Consider the following 23863-nt stretch of genomic DNA (forward strand, 5'->3'; position numbering starts at 1 on the left):
GTCGAGGATATCAAAATCAGCCTTCGAACCAATCTAGGCCTCGAAACAATCTGGAAAGAAGGAATGCTCCTCTCGATCCAATTCACATGTCATACAGTCAACTTCTGCCATATCTAATTCAAAACTCGTTGGTGGATCCCAAGTCTCTCAGGCCATTGCCAGAACCATACCCACCTGGATATGACCCTGATGTGCAATGTGGATATCATGCCGGGTCAATAGGGCACTCGACTAAAGACTGCAACGCTTTCAAAGCCAAGGTTCAACAGTTGATTGACAAAAAGTACATATCCTTTCCAGACGGAAATTTGTTGGTGCACGTCAACCTCTCGTCTGAATAAGTTCGAAGACTTCAAGGGAGTATCTCATAAGGCCAATGGTTCAGACAGGAAGACATCCTTAACATTAGCAATCATTGGACTGATTTGCTTCCATTTGCATTTGTGATCTCTTTGTTGATTAAATGTTACTCGCTTTTAAATTTTGCTGTCTTTAATGGTAATATTAATGAAGTAATGACGCGTGTTTTGAACACATTATCTCGCATTCGCTCATTTTTCTTCTCTTATATAAAAAAAAATATACATTCATGTTCTCCACCTCACCTCGTTTATCAAACTGTTGTTTTAGCAAAATTGGAGGGAGGATGACGAAAATAAAATACCCATAATTGCTGACTGTATGCTTTCAGATAAGATCCTGCTGATGATGTACAGGCATTGTTTCAAATCCCCAAACACTGGAGAGATAAGGAGTTAATCCCTAGTCAATCACTTCGAGCCTAGAAGTAGGAGTTTCTTTCGGATCTACAAACCCTTATGTTTAACCTGGGGAAGGGTAGTGTTCAGTTAATTTGACTATGCGATCAAATTACAAGATGAAACATCCCGTTTGTGGATCAACTACATGTCATTCTTCGCACACATCCTAAAGTGTCGAAGGAACCCTGAAAAATCCAAAAGTTATGGCGTTTGTTCTTCAATGACCATTGACTTGGCAGTCACAATTCTAAAAGATAATATAAAAAAAAGCCCGCTAAGTCGAACACCCGAAGATACGACTTAGGCAAAAAATAGGGGCAATCCCGATGGACTAAAAGCTTCAAAAGCAATTCAGGCAAAAGTTAGGGATCAAGAAAAAAAATCAAAAGAGGTCACGAAAACCCTCAACAAAACAAAATAAGATTCAGTGACCACCATACCAAAATCAAAGGGTCACCGACATTCAAAAAATGAAATAAGGTGGCTGCCATTTCAAGAGACCTTGAATCACCATCTTTATCCTTACACCTTCAAAAAGACGAATATGTATGTTGAATTAACTGAGCATAGGATTGGAGTTTATCAAGAAGAAGGGTGGGTACAAAAATAATTTTGAGCCTCATATCCTTTGTTTCGATAACCATGAACCAGACCACGTTACAACCCGTAAAAGACCTAATTGAAGCAGGTTATTTCTGAAAGCATATTACAGCAAAGTTGCGTAAGCTGACTCCTAAAGATTTGCTAAACTTCAACATCGATGTCATTATTCTCACTGTGTCTTTCACACTTTAAATTGCTAAATCAGCATTACATTTGGACTCATGGTCCACTCGTGTCACATTATCACATCACTCAAATAAATTCTTTTCAAAACTTGCATGAGTATCGCATTAAAATTACCATTTCTGAATAAACAATTTTAACGGCAAGTCAGTCCTTGACGCTAGGGAAATTCCAACAATAAGGAACAATCAGAGGAACTTGGACATTCGTTGGTGCTGACCCTAATCAAGACTACCTCATAATCCATGAATCAGGGGCATTCCACCCAAAAACAGCAGTTGATCGGAGGAAGATTACTCCAGGAATCATTCAGCCTGAAACAGTCTCCAAACATCTGTTAATCAGGGGAAAGTCATTTCAAGAATCAGTTGATCTATGGAAAATCATCTCAAGACCCTATTAAATATGGGCAGATCACCTAGAAGTTCTTTTGGCCAAGGGGAAAACCCCTTCAATGTTTAGTCAGGGTGAGTTAAGTCGCTTCAACGCTCATACCGGGGCAAGCTACCTCCAGAGCACAGAAAAGTCAACCACTCCGAGAGTCGGTTAATCAAGGATAAATTCTTTCATGACTTAAAATTTTGGGGCAAGCCATCTCCAAATTATGGTACAACTGCTTTCGAAATCCTTTCGAAGTAAACTTCCGCGAAGACCCAACAAACTGGGGCAGGAGGAGCCATATAAGAGCAGGTCCTCTCCATGTTTTCAAGTTGCTCAAGCAAAACCTTTTTCGCACGTCATCAACTGCAGAGTTCAGGATGAGTGTCGGGGAATCATGTTATCACCCATCCAATAACCTTTCGATAGATAAGAAGCCTTGTTGCAAAGAACCTTCTCTTCCAATACCCATACAGGGGCATTTTGAAAACCTGCAAACCATTACATAAATCATCATCATGCATTAGTCATGTCACTTTACTCTAAGGTAAAACCATGCATATCATAACATTCATCGGGTCTAACCCCATAACATTGAACCTGACATCAAAAATCCTTGTAACACAAAATATGACACCAAAGCCCAACATCGCTTGGCAATTCAAAGTCCAGTTCCCGTCTGGAAAACCTTTTCAAAGTCTAATTCTCGTTTAGCATTCATTTCAAAGTCCAGTTCCCGTCTGGAAAACCTTTTCAAAGTCCAATTCTCGTTTGGCATTTTATTTCAAAGCCCAGTTCCCGTCTGGAAATTTATTTCAAAGCCCAGTTCCCGTCTGGCAATTTATTTCAAAGCCCAGTTCCCGTCTGGCAATTCATTTTAAAGTCCAGTTCCCATCTGGCAATTTATTTCAAAGTCCAGTTCTCGTCTGGCAACTTATTCCAAAGTCCAGTTCTCGTCTGGCGAACTATATCAAAAATCAGTTCTTGTATGACAAATCATTTGCCAAATACCAGTTATCGTATGATAAATTATCGTTTAATGTCAGTTCTCGTCTGGTAGGTTACCTATTTCGATACCAGTTCTCGTCTGGTAGTCTATTTTTCGTAACCATTTCTCGTCTGGTAGCCCACTTTAAAAGTCATTTCCCGTATGACAAACAAAAACAAAGTCAGTCTCGTCTGACATTTCATTTATTTTCACCAGTACTCGTCTGGTGACATATCCTTCAAGTTCTATTCTCATCTGACATTTTAATATTGTTCACCAAATCTCATCTGGCAATTCCCATTTAAAACTTCACTGGCAGTCAAGAATAAAACCCTACAAAAACATCCAATTACCCAGTTGCATTCCTACTTACATCACATGCATCATTTCATGCATCATTTCCTGCCAAACAAGGAAATTAAAAAAAACAGTCATATCGATCATCAGCATACTCATGCATAACACTCCCACAAAATGGGAATTTCAGCAAAAAAATAAAAATCATTCACATTCCTACATGCACAGCCAAATATCCCCAGCAAAATTGCATACTTGCATACATCCCATGCATCATCCCATGCATGGAATTCCCACTTAAAGTGGAACATCATACAAAAATCAAATATAAAATAACAGGATCCAAGGTCATTCGCATATGCCTCGTACATTTCTCATGTCCAAATAAAGTTATTTCCCTGCATGTGCTCGTGGAATTATTTCCCAGTCAGTCATTCTTCAACTTTGTGATTGATAATGATATTCCCCAGCATCTTTTCTATCATTGCTCCCAAAGCAGAGGTTACCATAAAAAGTCTCTTATGAGCTTTCCCCCCTGCAGAGCTTTGCCAGTAAATCTCCTCCAAAGGGAGTCTTTTCTAAAAATATTTCCCCCAACAAACGAACATCTGAGATACTGCTTCATTTATATGGAGAATTTCAGTTGTCTGTTTGAGAGAATCTCATTTTTTGCTGTTTGAGATACTGCTTCATCAACATGAAGAGTCTCATTCCAGTTTTTTAGAGATACTGCTCTAGTATCCTTGAAGAGTCTTAAATTCAATTAAGGTATCATTCCCTTGTTCGGAATATCTTAATTCTATCATATAAGATGCTGCTTCGATTCGATACAGAGAGTCCCATTTTGCTGTTTGAGATGTTGCTTCATCAATATGAAGAGTCTCATTCATTTTTAGAGATACTACTCTAGTATCCTCGAAGAATCTTAAATACGATTGAGGTATCATTCCCTTGATGGAATATCTCGATTATATCATGTAAGATACTGCTTCGTTGATCCTTAGAGAATCTCGTGCGTTCAAATCAAGACACTGTTCTGCTAATTATCAGAAAGTCTTAGATACAGTTGAGGTATCATTCCATTATTGGAATATCTCGATTATGACATCCAAGATACTGTTTTGACGATTCCCAGAGAGTCTTGACTGTTTCATTTTGCCTTCTAATAACTTTTCTTACTGTATTTCTCACTGCATTTTCTTTCTGCATTTCTCCCTTGCATTCCAAAGGACAAAATTTGGGTCTTTTCGTATTTAATTACCTTCCGCCATGAATGTATGAAGATTGTTGTCATTCTTACCTTCTGGTTCAAGGCAATTAAATAGGGGCAGCTGTCATACCCCAATTTTGTCCGGGCATATTTAAATTTTCGTAGAATTAATTTCATTTTTAATTTAGCATCATATGCATAGCATGACATACATTTCATCACGAGAATACCTTACCTTAGTTTCTTATCACTATTATGTCATTTTTGTACTACATAGAAACATGCATTTGATGAAACCCATTTTTGTCCAGTATTACTTAATTATGTTACAACTCAAGAACCATAATTCCTCTTCTCACCCCTTCATAATCCGTCCTTGGTCCACTAGTCTTTCACATTGGAACTAAATGTTGGGGATTTCAAAATAAACATGGGTCACTTACCAAATCATCCTTTCATTTTCAAATACAACATACATAAACACCTGCTTCAATTACAATCGATACATTTCAAACCATTACAAAATATGGTCACTTTTGTCTATTTCCATGAGTACATAATCTACAAGAAAGTTGCCAAAGCGCGACCAGAGTGAACAAATAAGGAGCAAGCCGCTCTTTCCATGGATTTCAGAATACAACATTGTATGGGTTAAGAGTATCGGTTTGGAATCACATTATCTGAACAAAATTTTGGGTGTAACATACATATTTATTTCAAGTGTCATTATTGGAAACACATCATACAGACGATCATAAGCAATCTTAGTTTCTAAATTACATTACAGTCAAGCCAAGTGAAAGAATTAAACTTCTAAACTAAAGGGGCAACCGCGAATAACCGACCACATTACAATCAGTGGCTTGCAACACCAGCTGCTGGACCTGTTTTAACGACTTTCGGTGACATTATATATGAACGACTCAAAGGTTGGAAAGATATATTTGGTTTTAAATTTGCAGCCATGGATCATATCCAGAAATTGTTGGCTTCAAGATCAGATACTCTCGTCCAAGATAGCAGAAATCAGCCAAGCTTTATTTACAACAAGGTAATTCAACAAACAGTTCATGACGTCCAAAAACCAGACTTCAAGTTGCTTCATATCAGCAAGACGACCAAAAGTGCAACCTGCAAAAGCAACATGTGCACATGATTAAAATCCAACGATACGTATTAGCGATGTCAATATTGCATTGGAGCCATTTCCAAGTATGCAAGTCACTTACCAATTATCTCCTCGTTTGTGCCAAACCAACGTGCATATAACCTGCAAAGAAAACCAAGTCTTTGGCATTACAAGGTGACTGGAACCAATCGCACATTTTTAAATAGTACTGTTATATACCATAACATGAATGGAGAGTATGAAAGGGAGTTTCAAACTGGACTCTAACCAAAGAAGGTGCAAATATAATTTGAACTGTTTATAGCAAACCAAAAAGCATAGTTGGTATTGGATCAATCGCGTATTGACTTGCCGAGCCACGAAGGTCACACTGCCATGTCTCAGATATGTAGAATATCAAGCGATTCACGCAGACCTGCAGGAATCAACCAACCCCCATCATTGCCCTGCGGTAATGACAAGGTCAACATCTGCGTATCAGCTCAAAAGCAAGTGTATCATTTTTGAAACAACAACCCTGCTACCAAAGACAACCAAGCGTTAAATACATACTCAATGGTGGTCTGCGGCTCACAGTAGTCAGTTGTGGATATTGTGTTTGACAGGATCTCATACTCATAATGGAAAATATTTAGAAGTCAAAACCTACACCTAATGAAACACTTGTGGATGTTGATTGCTGCAGAATTTCGTGCTTCCCGGGTAATGAACCGTATTATGGTCGGCTATACTCCAAAGTACACGAGGCATAGTTCATCTCTCAAAGTCAGCTTCACTGATTTCTGATAAGCCGAAAGAAGAACTGCATCATGCGGATGATCGTGTTAATCAGAATAAATGCGAGTAGCACAAGCTGCTCCAATCAAGGCATTGCATAAGGACCTGTTGCATATCAGATTTAGGGTATGCCATCAAAAAGATCAACAAAACAATTCCGACCATTTCCTAGGAATTCTAAAGCCCAATTGAACCAATATTCATGAACTATGGAAGGCATACCTACAACAAATTTCCAATTCATTACCTAAACATCCATAGCCAAATACTCAAGGGAAGGCAAGCCGCTAAAATACCAAGATGCCAATGGTAGAGCCCACGCAAGCAAACACACTATACACTGAGCAAATGAATTGTAAAAAAACCGTACATGATTAATCCATTCAGCAATACATGATTGGACAAAAAATGTTACATAATAGTAAAAAGGGAGAGTTGAATTCACTGCGGTAATAACTTAACAAAAGATTCCACAAAAGGGACCACTTACATGGAGAGACCTTCTAACCAACAAATTGATACGAGGACCACACAAAATCTGAGGGAGGATTTTATTCTAACGGACTGACGCGTTTCTCTCCTGCCAGCGGATGAATAAGGGACCATTTTATCTCCTCTCTATATAAGAGACCTTCGATCATTGGAAAAGGAAGAGGAACCCTATTGTTACTCTGCAGAATTTATCCCAGACTTCACTCATAGCTCTATTTTCCAAAGGTTGTTGAGCTTTCACACTGAAGCTCAACTAATCTGAGCTAAGCCTCAAGTCTACAAAATTTGACTCGATTTACAGCCAAGACGTGGCGTAGAAGAGGAGGAATTAAACGTCGTTACCCTGCTGAAATTAATACCCTACCATCACCAAAAAGCTTTGAGTCAAGTTCTTTTAGAGTCTTGTATTGAAGCTCTGAGGAAAACAAACTTAAAACGCATCAATAGAGGTGATAATGAAAGACTCGGTCGAACAGAGCATCTTAACGAGGATGGAGTAGACGAAGAAAAGTGAAAAGCCAAACCGTGAAGAGAAGCCATACCTCATTTAGACGATTGGTTGCGGTCAGAATACTCGCCGGAAGAACTTGAGCGACATCGACGGAAGTCGGACGTTCCGATTCGCCAATTTGGTAAATTCTATACCCCTTCCATGATTTTGCTTTTATGTTGAGCATCGTTGGACTATGACCCTTCGGTATATCACTGAGAATTGTTTTCGATTTGGTAGACATAAACAAGTACCATGGTTAGGTTTTTTTTATTTGCATTACTGTAATGTTTGTTTGGTCTAGATTGTTGATTTGTTTTGGGTTTGTTCGGATGTAAGGGTTTGGATGTTATCCTTCATTTAAAAAAAACAGAGTGTTAAAACGGTGGAGAAGAGAGGCAAGGTAAACCAAGAATAAGAACGAACAAAGAGGATAGAGGGGTGGGTGTGTAATCCGGTTGTTTGACTGTTAAAGTGGGATTTTAATTACATTAATTAAAAGTTAATTTGTTGACAGCTATCCCTTCATATTCCCAATAACGGCTACACACATGGCCATTGATCCGCCTGCTGTGCGTGTCATCATGGGAGAATTCGAGGCCACCCCTCCCTTCTCTCTCTTACTCATTTTCGATTAGGGTTTGGGCCTCCGGCCAACCTGGATCCGTGAAGTTAATATCATGGACCTTTGGGGTTTTCTTATTTGGACTTCACCCTTCATTTCGTTCCTGCACCCCATTTCTTTCAAAAAAACTTACTTAATCTTCTATTTTTGTTATTTTATTATTTAACTTGAGTGTGATCATTGTTTTAATTTGCATCTTATATTATTTATTTATTTTTAGAACATTATGATTAAATGAATAGATGATTTACTAAAGTAAGTAAGTGCTTAATTCATTATGTATCTTGTCACTAAATTAATTTTGAGCAAATACCAAGTACTTTTATCTAAACTTTATTGGTTTTGTAAAATCGAATTCAAAGTCTTTAATCAATATATTCCTCAAAACTTTTAATTCTATTTTTTTTGGATGAAAAGGGGAATAATGAGCATCCGCTTTATTATCTCTCGATTATTTGAATAATTGGCGTACGCCACATTGCTGGAATTTTCGTCATTCAATTTGAAACCTTAAATCGAACAAATTCAAATCACTTTTCAAAATCAAATAAAATTTCTAAATTCAAATTATTTTCAAACCATAACATTTCAAATCATTTTTTTAATCAACTACAAATTCCAAATTCTTTTAATTATTTCCGATAATTAAGGATAGGAGGCGTTCGCCTCATTATCTTTCGATTATTCGAATAATTGGCGTACGCCACATTGCTCGAATCTTCGTCAAAATTAAAACCATAATTATACTTCCAAACTAATCTAATTCTAAATCTCCGATAGTATAAGGATGGGAGGCGTTCGCCTCACCATCTTTCGATTATTCGAATAATTGGCGTACGCCACATTGCTCGAATCTTCGTCATCAAATTAAAACCTTAATCATACAATTTCAAATCACATTTTATATCAAAATCCAATTTCACAAAAACAAACTTTATAACTTAAACCTCAATTAGAGAATGGGAGGCGTTCGCCTCACCATTCCTTGATTATTTGAATAATTGGCGTACGCCACATTGCTCAAATCGTCGACCTTTTCAAAACCTACCAAATTCATAATTCAAACTATTTTCACAAATCAAATACGACATCTAAAGACATATCTTTTACAATTTAAACCTCGGATGATAAAAGATGGGAGGCGTTCGCCTCACCATCTCTCGATTATTTGAATAATTGGTGCTCGCCATATTGCACGAATCATCGACTTCCGATTAATACATTTTAAATAAACTTGGATAAAGGAATAAGTGGCGTACGCCTCATTATTCTTTGAATAAGCAAGTAGGAGGCGTACGCCTCACTACCGTGCATATTCAAAATCCACAAACAAACTTTCAAAATACTTCGAACGAAAAAGGAGTAGAAGGCGGCCGCCTTGTTATTCCTAGAAAGAATTGGACGATTGGTGTACACCATATTGCTTAATCTTTCGTCGTTCTTCAAAAACATCTCCAACATCAAACCAACTTCTCGCCCCCGAGCGATCGAAAAAAACCAAACAAAACATTTGACACATCAATTCAACTTGTCACCCCCGTTTGACCAAAACTCTTTTCAGAAAGAACACTATTAATCCTTTCTAATGCGCACAACAAACCAACGCTTAAGCCTCCGCCGAGAGTAGACAAGCCAGCGTTTAGCCTTTAGGACGCGATCTACACAGCCGTTCATTAAAAGACACCAACAAAACCGTAGTTCCCCGAACTATGATTGCTCTGATTTCCTTATTACACCATAAGGATACGTAGGCAGGAGATTGATGTATCTTCGCGAGCACACTAATAAAAAACCTCCCTTTTCCCCCTTCTGAGGTTCTCATCCATCTCTTTTCAATATTTTAAATTACTCGAAGAAAACAAACAACATTAACTAACATTCAAATCGCAAATTAAACTAAAAGGTTCCCGTTGAGTACAACGGACGTGAGGGGTGCTAATACCTTCCCCTTGCGTAATCGACTCCCGAACCCGAATATGGTTGTGACGACCATTATTCTATTTTTCAAAGGTTTTATCGATATTTTCCTATTCCTTCATTGGGATAAATAAAGTTCGGTGGCGACTCTGTTCGAACAATTTTTTTCCGCGACCATCGCGAGGAATCGTATTTTTCGAGATGCGACAGACGTGTATCCCTCTATATCAGGCACTAGCATTTGTGTTTTATCAATTATATGGTTGTCATCCCTTGTGTGGACTGACCTAAAATCCCTTATAAATTGATAAAGGTTGATGTGCTATTCTACTCACGAGGAGGTTTGTCTTTCCCCAGCATGAGTAGAAGTCCCCAGCGGAGTAAGCATGTGTTCCCTACAGAGCTATCTTTCCAGATAATTGTCTCCTCAGCAGGAAGTTGCCTAGAGCAATTGGTGAAGGGCTTGTCTCCCTTTTCATCCCTAGCATGTCGCTTGTTGACAAAGGATTTATTTCCGATCTCTCCAGCAAGGATGGTTCCTTCGAGAATATTTGCAGCTTGTCCCCAGTAGGGTTGCAAGATCAGAGTTCGATATTTGTATCTCCTTCGAGTCTGAAGATTTCTTCTAGCATTAAGAGTTGGTGTTGAAGATGTTCATTTCCTTCCCCAGCGGAGCAAAATGCTATTTTCCCCCTTTGTAGAGTTTTCGCTCCAGCAGATAGAAGGGAGTGCTTTGATTGGTTTGCATCTAGTTGGTGGTTGTTCTCCACGTAATTTCATATCATTCCTTGATAACCTTCCCCAGTAGAGTTTCTTCTCCGGCGGATCTTATCGTTGTTAACCACTTGTCCCCGAGAGAGTTGATAGAATCCCCCCGACAAATCTTCTGCATCTTCCTTATGTCAGGATTGTTTGCCCCCTGGAAGACTCCTCCTGTGCAGAGTATTGTCTCTTGTAGTTGGAAGCTTTGACTTTCCTCATCCCCAGTTGTGGTCGACATCTTCCCGTGTTTATTCTTCTTCCAGAGATAATCCCCACCAGAGTTGAGTTCTCTGTTTGGTTATCTTCTTTCGCTACTCCTGAATACATCTTCTTTGTGTCCTCAGCGAGTGTAGCTTTGGGATAGGGTTTGATATCCCTGATGATCTATTTTCATCCTGCTCGGTTTGCTCCTAAACTGAATTCTCCAGTAGGCTTTTCCCTTCTTGTTGAGATGTTGTGTCGGGTGTCTGCTCTTGATTCTTGGACTTGTTTGTGTTAGATATGTCTGTTTGTCAGCATCAATCATACATAAATCATGCATATACATGCATGATCATAGCATTCAGATATTCATGATTGCATTCTTTGCCATATATCTTTGCTTGTTATCTCCTGTTATTAGTGAAATGTTCTTCCCTAAGCAGATATTTGTGTCTGATCTCTCCATATAGAGTCAGCCTCATAGGCAGAAAGTGTTTATCTTTTCTTCTTTCTTCCCCACTAAGTTATGTCCTCGTGGATGATTATTGTTTCAGTTTCCTCCCCAGTTGTCTATCGGGATGGAATTACTCCCCTAAGTTATATCCTCATCGGGTTGAGTCTTGTTTGATTGTGTCTTTCTAGTTTGTTCCTAGATTGATTCGTTTCTTGTTATCCCCTGCATTTCCATGTGGTTCAGTTGTTCAATTGCTCAGTAACCAGTCATTGTTCATCTTTTTCCCCAGCGGATTTTGTGGCCTTCTACCCAGTAACCGGTAGTTGTAAGTCCTATTTCTGTGGTTTTCTACCCAGTAACCGGTATATGTAATCCCCTCTTTGTTGTTTATCATTACCCAGTAACCGGTATTGATATTCCTTCATTTTTTAGTATACCACCCAGTAACCGGTGATATATCTTATGGATAATTGCTTTTGTCAGGAAATTTATCCCTTGCAAGTCATCTTTCATTTACCCTTGTTTGGTAATGATTGTCTCTCTTTATGATTGGTCATCATTTTATACCCAGTAACCGGTATCCCGATGTCCTTTCTTTTTGGTCGATTTATCTTTCATTAACCCAGTAACCGGTTGTGGATAATCTTCCATGCGAGTATGTTATCTACGTTATGACGGTAATAGATAATATATCTCATGCGCTCTTCAGTCGAAGTCTTTTTTCTTCCCCAGTCGAGTAAGATTCGTATTTCCCTGTGGAATCGAATGTCCATCCTGTAAGTCGAGTTTGATTTTTCATCCCTCCTTTCGGATGATGAGTGTCTTGGATATGTTCCCAATTCACGCCTGGTTGGTCACCTATTATATGCCCAGTAACCGGTATCCCTGGTGTTTCCTTCCTTTTGCTCCCTATTATGACTTTTTGTCCCCTGTGGAGTCAGATTTTCCTGAGTTGAGATATGCCTTTTGGGTCCTCCTCAGATGTTTCGGAGGATTGATATCTTTCACCCTTATACCGGTCTTAGATATTCTTTCTCCTTGAGTATGTTGTTCTCTCACCCAGTAACCGGTGTTTTGATGACATGTCTCTCTTTGAGTTTATTACCCAGTAACTAGTAATATCTCGTTGTTTCTTCCTCAGTTGAGTCCTTTATGGACATCCCCGTCTGAGTCCGGATTTTTTTTATCCGATGTATCCTTCATGGGTAGTTTTTCTGTATTGGTATATTCCCCAATACATGCATCTTTGCTTCAGCTCGAATCTTTCCATCGATTTATTTTCGTGGAATCCCTTCGTGTCTCCCAGCAAGTTTTCAAGTCGTGACCTGCTCACGCATTTTTACCTTATTTCTCCCTAGAGTCTCTGTCTCCCTAGTGAGTGTGTTACTCCTATGGACCTTCAGTGCCTCCCGATTTCTTTTCCTTTGTGGCAATTATTCACCATGAAGAATTTATTTTGCATACATACATTTGCATCATGAGGTCTCTTAGGGACCAAAATTCGTCTCTTTGTTATTATTTAAGCCTATTTTATCTCGTCGAGGCGAAGATTTTAACCTTCATATCTCCGGCTAGAATGACCTTAAATAGGGGCATCTGTAAGACCCTAATTTTGACCCTAAGATCCCTCATGGCATCATGTTATTGCACAAGTGCATTGCCTCAAGGATCATAACATGTTTGGCTCTTTAGCCCTAGGGTTGGGATTTGTTTGAGTGTTTTGAGACCACCAAGCATGCTTGTATTGTATATTATTGCTTTTCTTATTTTTGATTACTAACCAAAAGCATAAAAATATGTCACTAACTATTTTTGTTTTGAAGCTCAAGTGATCATTATGCTCCAATGCTCCTAGGAGGCTCCTTGTAGCACCTCAAATTTGCACCTCCCATCTGTACATTCATTTCATTTTTAGGTCATTAACATTGCATAGTACCTTGCATTTCATCAGTCAAGACTGGCATCAGGAGAAGTCAACTGTGCAAAGGATCAAAGCATTTCATTGAGATGAAGGCCCTATGGTTGTTCTAGAGGGTTTGCATGACCCAAGGTTCATTTTGATGCAATTTGGCCAAGTGTTGAAGGCTCAAAGTCCACAGTGCATGTTCAAGTCATCTGGGACCCATAAAAGTCAACTGCAAAGTCAACTGAGGGCTAGGAGGTGGAGAGATGGTTTGAGACACTTCCTTCATGTCCCAAAGAAGTTCATTTGTCATTACAAATACTTATCTTGAAGAATTTGAGGTCAGATCAAAAGTTTCCAAAAATGGAAAGTGACCTGTAATTGAAAGTTTCCAAAAATGGAAAGATTTTGGTTCAAATTCAACTTGATTTTACATCATCAAAGAAGATTCAAATGAAATTTCGTCCAACATGAAAGTTGAAGATCTTTCTCTCCCATTTCCAAAAAGTCCAAGATCATGAGCATCTGATGAATGGTCAAAGAGTTATGATCAAATCATGGCAAAGTGTGCTTGAAACTTCAAATGGACATATCTTTTGAACCAAAACTCCAAATTTGGTGGTTCTTTTTGCAAAATGTTTCTCATGTCATGTAGTTTCCAAATCATCCATCACATTGCATGAATTTCCAACATGTGATCATTTGTGCATTCAAGTCAATTTTGGAGGGAAACTTGGAAATTTAAATTTGATGCATCATGAGAGCTTTCTACCATTACCATTGAGTTTAAAAAAGGATGTTAAGTAAAAATAATCAAGGGAATGGCACTGTTCACGTGTAATTATCCCATGCACCATGCAATTTTCAAAATTTGCAAAAACACCTTATTTTCATTAGTCAAGTTAATCATGGATTAGCAAGTTGATTAGGGCTTCATATAAATACCTAAATCTAACAGAATTTGAGGGGAGTTAATCATTTTTTCACATTTCAAGATCCAAATTCCCTCTCCTTCCAAAATTTTCTCTCATTCATAATTCAAATTTTTTCCAAATAACATTGCAATCTTACTTCATATTATTGTTCTCTGGTATGAATTGAGTGCAGATCAAGTGTTAGATTGTTGAATTCGAGCAAGAGTTGTGCATAGCAAGCTCAAGAACATTGCCATGGCAGCTGAGTTTTGAGCTAGATCCAGCACCTTTCAAGCTTCAATCTCTTCATCAAACATCATTTCAAGTGTTGTAGAGTGGATTTGAATACTTCAAAGCTGTGGATCATGCATTTCCAAGATTCTGCTCTTCAAGAGGTCAAGTTTCGAACCTCTTAATTTTGTAATTCATGCACATATTCTTGTAGATCTAGGTTTGCTGATGATTCTGGTGGAAAAATCGTGCGAATTGATGCAGTATTCAATGAGTTATGTGTGATTGAAGTTTTATATCCATAAATGATTTTGCTCGATTCTCTCTATTCTTGATGATTTGTGCTTAGCCATTGTTTGATCCGTGTTCACCATGAAAAGATCTTTAGAATGATGTTCTTGTTTTTGATTTCTGGAAATTTCTGGAAAACGCGTATGAAGCTTTTCACTGTTCATCATCTTCTTCATGAAGAAGATGAAGATCATCCATGTTAGCGTCGGACTTGTGATATCAGCGACGGATCTGGTTCTTTGCATGCGTGGCCTAGGGCTTCCGTCCCATTGGTCCATGATGGTGCCTTGTAAGCAAGTTGATAGGCTCATATTTAGTCTGACCGTGCCACTCCAGCGCTGAATGCCACCTATTTTAATGAAACGGTGCGTTTCATGTTTGTTGGCGCGCCACTTTCAAATTCCTACAGAGTTCGAATCCGGCCTGGCGCAATATTTCAAATGTTCATTCATTTTCATGCTTTTCCCTCCATTTGCCATGCTTTGCTTATTTTTTTATTTTCAATTTTTATGCCAACTTCTAAAATTCATAACTAATTGAAAACTGGCACAAATCACTCCCAATTTTTTGCAAAATGATCCTCTGTTTGCCTAGTTTTTTATGATGATGAATTTGGAAGTTGTGCATGGCTGGAATTTTGTTTGCTCTAGGTTGATTGATCATAGGTGCATTTGTGACCTTGCTCCATTCATCTCATTGTGAAATGCTTGATATTGATCTAAATTGCTTGAAATTTTGCATGAGTGTTCTTGACATGTTGTTGGACCTTTGAGGCTTGATGGTGCATTTTTCTCATTTGCCATTTCTGTTTTATGGACATGTTTGCATGGTGTGACAATTTGTGTCACACATTTGGTTGTCCAACTTGTGCAATTTAATTTCCATGCCAATTGATCTTTGATGCTTCTGATTTTTGGTGTGATGATCATGTTAGATGTGTTGAATGCTCATGAATTTTTCCAGAATTATTTGAATCATTTCTGTTTTGATTTGGAATTTTCATTCATAATGATCAAATGTATGCCTTGAACTGGTCTTTGACTTCTCTTGCTCACCAAATGAACTTGCTTGTTGATTTTGGTTTGGTCCTTTTTAGGACTTGTTCTTGACTGAATAAACATGCTTTGTGTTGAATATCAAGTTCTGTTTTGGCTTTTTGATCCACTTTTGACCCTAGGCTTTGACCTAGTGGCTTGTTACTTACATTTGAGTTGTGAGTTTCAGGTTCAAAGTAGGCATCTCCCTGATTGATGTTGCTCCTTCATTTGAGCTTGATCATTTGTTGTTGTTGGCTAACATTTGTGTGTTTTGTAGGTTGAGGATAGTGTTTGCCTTATGGCTTATGTGTTGCATATTGGGTTGTCTGTTTGATATTGACTGTTGTTGACTGTCGTCTGAATTTTGTACTGATTGGTTTAGTTGTTTCCACAGGTACCTAAGTTGCTTTAAGTTCATTTGAACTTTGCTTTGCTTTGCTTGTGGTTGGCATACCACTGAGGTATAATCCCTGATCTTCATGTAGTCTGGAAGACCTGTCATGTTACTTTGGCAGGCACCTGTCTGAAGCCCTCCTTAAGAGGCAATGTTTGTGGTTGTTTATCTTTGTGCCTTGTACATTCAAAGACCTCCTAAGTGAAGAGGCATTGGCAGATAGAAGGGATGTGCAATCCATCCCCTGCTATTCAGTTGTGTCATTCATCCTACTCACACCATGTGTTGATGCACTTTGAATAAAAACCCAAGATCTTGTTGTGTCAGTCATGTGGAGCAGAGTTCCTACATTCTGAACTCCCACACTTTCTATTTGATTCAAGCTCTCCCAGGCCAGGGATAAGAGCTGTGAGGTCTTACCCTCATCTCCATTTCATCTGCTTCACCCTAACTCTCAATGTTAGGGTTAAGAGCTAAAAACACCCCATTCCAGTTGGCTTGTTTGTCGAGGTTGATTTGACCCCTTGACTAAAGCCCAGCCTTGTGTGAGCCCATTGTTTGCCTATAGTGTGTGTGCTTACTCTCTTGTACTTGTGTTTGCTTCTGTGCTGTTTAGGCTAGCTTGATTCCTGTGCAAGTTAGGATAGAGACCTCAACGTAGGGATCGTATGCATGACAACTTCTAGGCTCGAGTCGTAGTCTCCCTAGTAGCTTGTTATCTCCCTAGTCTCTGGTTAGGTTAGAAGTTCTTTCCCTGTTAAGGGGAACTACGTCGCCCTGATCCTCATACCAGATGAGGTACGTAGGCAGGACATGAGCAGATCTCTCCGGGCGCCCTTTTCCTTTTTCAACCCCTTTTGTGTGTGTTTGGAGTCTGATGTAAGTCCAGCGATTGGCATTCGGTTTCCTGTCTGTATTTCTGTGTTTAGAGTCTGACGTAAGTCCAACGATTGGCAGTCGGTTTCCTGTGTGTGTCTGTTTGTTGGAGTCTGACGTAAGTCCAGCGATTGGCAGTCGGTTTCCTGTTTGTCTTTGTTTGACGTGCGTTAGCCGAGCTACGAGTGCTCTGATTCTTTCTCTAGTCAGAGAAGATACGTATGCATAGGATGCGATATCCTAGCGAGCACGTTTCCCGTTATCCCCGAACTACGTCGACTCTGATGTCTATGTCTGACAGACCACGTAGGACTAGGATGCGACATCCTGCCGAGTTACCTTCTTTCGTCTTTCATCTGTGTTTCCTTCCAGTGTGTGTGCAGTGTCTGAGCAGTTATCTAGCAACCTTTTTTCTATTCTTTCTGAGCGTGGATCCCGTCGAGTACGACAGATGCGTAAGGGTGCTAATACCTTCCCTTCGCATAACCGACTCCCGATCCTATCAATCTCTGGTCACGAGACCATGTCCTTTCCAGGTTTACTTCGAGCGTTTCCTTTCCCTCCTTTGGGATAAATAACGCACGGTGGCGGCTCTGTTTCTTTTTCCCGCTGGTTTTTCGCGTAATGCGACACTCCTAAGCCCAATGAAATGGCTAGATGAAGATGAAGAAAAGCATGACAATGGTCCACAAAGTTCCTAATCATCATATATGTCTCCCAAGTATCTCAATTTGCCAATTTGATCAAAATAACCCAAAGGGCTTAAGGATTGTTTCCCAAGGAAACCCTAATTCAACTATGCTTTGACTGTGCCTTGCCCATGAAGCAACCTCAACCTCTGATCAAATTCAATCAAGGGAAATTCTTTCATTCATAATTTTATGCATATATGAGCCTATTTGAGGATCCTCAATCATTTATTCATCAAGATTGGAAGTTTGGCCTTGAAAAGTTGACCAGTCAAAGTCATCTAACTAAACTGAGGATCACTGAGATACAACTTTTGATGTATTTGTCAAATGAAGATGACCCCAAGAGATAAAATGTTCCTAAGAACCATATGAACAACTTTCATGTTTATCAAAAATCTATTTGAAACTTTGAAGGTCATCATTCAATTCAAAACATTATAGGTCATTTTGACTGAAACCCTAATTTTGGGTCAACTTACCAAGGACATAACTTCCTTGATTTTTATGATTTTGAGGTGATACCAAATGAATTAGAAGGATTGAGATGTCTGCTTCAAATGTTATGTTGTACAAAATTCCATAATCCTAAACTAAATACATGTTATAATACAAAATATTATAGGTCATATTGGACCTAATTCATTGAATTTGAAAAAGTACCCAACTTAAAATGCCTATAACTTTGTCATAGAAAATCCAAATGATGCCAACTTTGAGTCTAAATTGATCATCTTGAAAAGATATACAACTTTTATGTTTAAGGTTTTTCCATTTGAGGCTTGCATCATGAAAATAGAGGGGTTTGATTAAGCTTGCTTTTTGGGAAATTTTTCAAAATGACTTAAACATGTTTTGTACTTGGATTTTCACAGCCAGTTTTCATCAATTTCCAAATGCCAAATGAATTTTTTCCCAACATGACTTTTGTTCCTTTTTTCAAGGGCTTTCCAACCATTACTCACATTGCTCTTTTGGACTTAGCATTGGTGAGTTTCGAAGACCTTGCCATTTATGTGCATTTTGGTATTTTATGATGAAACTTGAATGTGCAAGTTAGTTCCCTCCAAAATGCACGTCCAAATCCTTTCCATGTGAACTCAGCAAGCCTTTGCATCCATCATTGGGCCTTCCACACGCCTGTACAGGCCCATGCACATCAAAGCTCAAATTTCATGCACGCGAGAGAAGTGTGTGATCAGCCACATTTAGCTATAAATAGAGGTTCCCTCTCACTCACTTGGGAACCTTTTGGAGATCTGAATTGCTGTAGCATTGAAACCATAGCCATACCAAAAGGAATTTTTCAAATTTTGTTCTCACTTTCAAGCTAGAAATTCAACATCATTAGCTGATCTTGAAAGCTTAATTCCTTAGCCTTTCACTTCCCCTACATCCATAGATCAAAGAGGAGCAAGGATCTTGAAGGATTCGTGGCCTGAAGTGCTTCAATTCAGAGGTATACATTCAAAAAAATTGGATCTAGAACTCTCAATTCAATGTAGCATTCTTATGTTTGTGTGGTTTTCTGAAGTCCTCACACTTGAGGCAAGCCATTGGTGCTTTTAATTCATCATTTCATGAGCTTACAGTTTAAACACCATGATCTTCTTCCTCACGTTTCTCTCAATATAGGAAGAGTGAGGAAGATCCAATGGTACAGTGATGATCTCCATCACACGGACTTCATTTCCATGTCCTTGTTTTCCATTTTTATTAACTTTTTTTCTCTGCAACTGGTGGCCGAAAGTGGTTGTCTCGCCGGAGAAGATGGTGGTTTCCACCACCATCACCACGTGTGAACCTTCACAGCCTTTGGATCTTGTACTCAGGATCTAATCGTGTGCATCCATTATGCTTACTTATTTAAATACAAGTTGTGGCGCGTTTGACTTGGATGCACGATGCACCCTCATATCTGGACCATTGACTGATGTCACGTCAATTAATGAGTTCCATCACACAGTTGTGGTTTTTTCCATTTATTCTATTTTCTTTTATTTTCAGTTAATTCATTTGATTTTCAAAAATTCATTAAAAATTCATTTGAAGTCATAAAAATATGAGACCAACTCCAAAAAATTTCTTGAAAAATCTAGTTTCATATTTTGATTTTTAATCATGTTTGTGACTTCATTTGATATTTTTCATGGATTATTTGATTTTTAATAGTTTTAATTCATTTTAAAATACTTTCTGACTTTTGAAAAATCCAAAAATATTTTCCTAGCATCTATGGATCATGATAGGTCAATGAAAAATAGTCTCATCAATTTCTTATTTGATTTGAGATTTATTTGAGATTTTAATTCATATTGTGCTATTTTTAATTGTTTTTAATTGCTTTCTGATTTCAAAAATTGATGAGAAAATTAGTCAAAGCTTGTTTGACTATGTTGAACCTATGAGAATTTAATTGGACTTTTTAAAGTTGATTTGAATTGAATTTGAGGTTTGACCATATTTGTTTACTTTTTATTTGCATTTTATTTTAATTCAAAAAATACCAAAAAATACCATTAACTCTTTGACTTGTTATCTTCATTTCTCTTCTGTTTGGTGTTGGGTGATGTTGATTTGATTCACATTTGGTCAATTGGTTTTGATTATGGTCATTCTTTTTCCCTCCCTTTCATCTTCATCCCTTTCTTTCCATTAATGGTCAATGAGTTAAAGTCTTATGGTTGGTCTTGACAAATGAGAGGTTTAACCTTCTTTGATCCAAACCAAACTCAACTTGATCCATGATCAAGTGGGTTGTTTTGTGTCCAAGATAGGTTGCTTCTTGGTCAAGCAAATAACCTAAAGTCAATACAAGGCCCTTCCCCTTTTGTTTTGGCATGGCAAGTTTATGGAGCTTGACTTACTAGTCATGATCTCTAACTTGTGTTCTTTGCCTATATTTTTATTGACCGGCGTTAGATAGGTGTGACTACTACATTAGTCCACTTACGATTGCTTAACATAGCGCTACATTGTCTTATGACAAGCTAACATAACCTTACTAACTACTAACTTTAATTTGAGCATTTAATCTCTTGTCATTTACTTTTAATGTCATTTATTTCTTGCTCATTATTCATATTGATCTTCACTTTGCTTACTTGAGCACATATTTTATGTTTTTGTCATTTTTCTTTTGCTCATTTGAGCCCATTATTGTATATAAATATATTGTTATCTTGTGTTTGCTTTGTGTTTGTTTTGTGTGAACCAAATGCAAAAAGGAGAAAGGACTTAGAATTAGGACTTACCTATGCTTAAAGGAGTTCAAGAGCAACTAGGCCTCATGCCTTTAGAATGCAAGACTTGTTGAAGAGAAACTAGGCCTCATGCCTTTAGAATGCTAAAATTCAAATTTGATCTCAAATGACTTCTCCTCAAACTTATTCTTTGTCCATTCCCCTTATTGTGTTGTGAACTTTTTGATGTTTGCTTTTGTGTGATAGGGATCCCACTTTGAGATTGTGAAAAGAGGACCATTATCATGAGTAGTCAAGTTAAGAGCCAAGCCAAATGGAGATCCTAGGAGCTTGAATCCAAATTATTGATTTGCTTGTTTGTTTGCTAAGTCCAAAGGAAAGGAGCATCTTGTGTCATTTCTATGACTTCAAGAAAAGGAACTCCAAGGGTTTATCTTTCTCCTCTTATCTTTGTATGCCTTAGGACTAGCCCTTCTCTTCTTCTCCTCACTCCAACCAAGCCAAAAATAATTTTCTAAACTTTGACTTTGTTTTAAATTAGAAACCTATGCCTTAAGCCTTTGACTTTTCACAAAAAACTCTTTTCATAAATACTCATTGTGAATAAACTTTAATCCAAATTTGACCTCATTTTGTAAATAAATTTAACTTGTAAATATAACTCACTTCAAGTTGTTTTGTGGTTCCAATGGCCACTTTGTTAAAACTTTTCAAAAACATTAGTCGTAGGTTTGAGTTATCATAGTGGTTGATGTAAATCTCACCTCATCCTAATGGTTGGATTATAAGTCTTCCATGCTTATTATAGGGTTAACCCCTCACTAGCATGTTGAAGCCTTCCTCACATGGTGGATTGTTGGTTTAGGTTGAGTTTTCTCCCTTTGATAACAAAAGACCTTAAGGCTTTTGATCAAATCAATTCACTAATCTTTGAGATTTTTACCCCGAACTACGAGGTTTTGATCCTCCTTTGTGATGGTACGTAGGCAATGAGTTCATCCATTCAAACAACAAAATTTGTAAATATAATCTATTCTCTTCTCATCCCTACAATCTTTTGCACAAATATTTTCATAAATACCAACCTACAACACATATTTGCAAAAAGAGGTTCCCTTAGAGTACTAAGGATGTTTTGGGTGCGTAAAACCTTCCCATTTCATAACCAACCCCCTTACCTAGATCTATGACATTTTTATTAGTTTTTTATTTGAAAAACTTATTACTTGGCTTTTGTTCGCTTTTTAGCCTTTCCTTTGGAAAAATAAAAGTGCGCTGGCGACTCGAATTGTATGTTGACTTTTGGTTTAATCAATAAACCTAAAAGTAACGAAAACCCCGTTACAGTATTGATGAAGATGATTTGATATTGTTGATATGAGAGGATATTTATAGATGAATGAGTGTGTAGGTTTGCAACCTAAAATGAATGTGATTGGTTGCATGGAATTACAAGAGGAGACAAGGGAATGACAAACTTCAGAATGCATGTGAGACAAAGCATGTGAGGAATCTCTTCTAGGCGCATGTGAAGAAACCACATGCAAGGGAAGAGGCGCCCTTCCTCTTGGCGCCTACATGTGATTCCTCACATGCAAGGAAGAGGCACCCTTCCTCTTGGCGCCTTAGTGTAGGGCAATGGGAAGGGGCGCCCTTCCTAGTGGCGCCTAAGACCATTTTTTGTGAAGAGGCGCCCAACCCTTTGGCGCCCCAATTACTTTATGGCGCCTAGGGAATGGGCGCCTAGATGGGAATCTTAGGGCTCAGGATTCAGAGATTCTTTGATTCCCTGGCACATGTGTGTTCTTGTTAGTCTTTTCTCTGCATGGTTGATTCTTTCTACTGCATGCATGGTCAAGTATGTACAGACAATTACCAAGTTATCAACGCAACGACCAACTTAGCAATGACCAAGCTATTTATGTTGTATAGATGAATAACTTAGCAATGCATTCAATTCCGATCAAGCTATCTACATATTTAATATTTCAACAAAATATCTTCCACACAACATTACATGATCAATGCCCATGCCGAAGGTGAAATATTTGATCATCAGTTGTTCGGTTTTTGTTTTCGAAACACAGAGGTAACTCGGTTTACAATAAATCGACGATCAAATTTTTCACATCTGAAACAAAGAATAGAAAAGAAATTGTAGTGAAGTAATGTGGGCCAAATCATCTATAAAAATCCGGTTTGGTTTGCAGAAAACCAGGTAAAATTTTATCAGAAGAAGATTCGAGATGATGATGATGTTCATCATATGTTTGTCAGTCAAGAACAATCCGGTTACAACGATATAGAGTTGTATATATTACCACATTAACAACAGGTGTCTCAGTACATTGATTAGTCACAAGTGTTTTGTGAGACTGATGACGAACAAGTTGAGGTGAATGTTCAAGACGACTAAGAAGAGGAACCTGAGATCATGGTTGATTCGATGGTGAATGCTGAAGAGGAAGAGGAGCCAATACCAGCAAGTCATGTATACTGCCCACCCCAACACATGACAAGGTTAAATTTGGGTTCAGATGAACCTTCGGCAGATGTATGGTAATATTCTTACTTGCAGATGCAAGGATCTCTGAAACAAGGAGACATATTTCGCACAAAAGAGGAATGTGTAAAAGCCATTAAGAAATTCCACATGCAACTATCAGCTGATTTCAGAGTTGACAAAACTGACGCATCGAGGTATAAAGTTTATTGTCCGAATGAGCACTGTCTTTTTAGGTTGTCAGCTTTGTACCGGAAGAGGAGTGAGTCTTGGGAGATTGGATTAATGGGTCCAGATCACACATGCATGCTGACAAACCCAATGCAGGATCATCGTAAATTAAGCTATCAGCTAATATGTGATGAAATATTGTCTGTCATTGGCGATAATCCGTCGTTAAAGGTGAGTACATTAATCTCGCATATTAGGGAAGAGTACGAGTATACTCCATCATATAGGAAGGCATGGATAGCTAGAACAAAAGTTGTTGAAAAAGTGTTTGGCAATTGGGAGGAGTCTTACAAACAACTTCCAAAATACCTGTTGGCTCTAAAA

Source organism: Lathyrus oleraceus, chromosome 7 (genome assembly GCF_024323335.1).
Source record: "Lathyrus oleraceus cultivar Zhongwan6 chromosome 7, CAAS_Psat_ZW6_1.0, whole genome shotgun sequence".
NCBI classification, from domain to species: domain Eukaryota; kingdom Viridiplantae; phylum Streptophyta; class Magnoliopsida; order Fabales; family Fabaceae; genus Lathyrus; species Lathyrus oleraceus.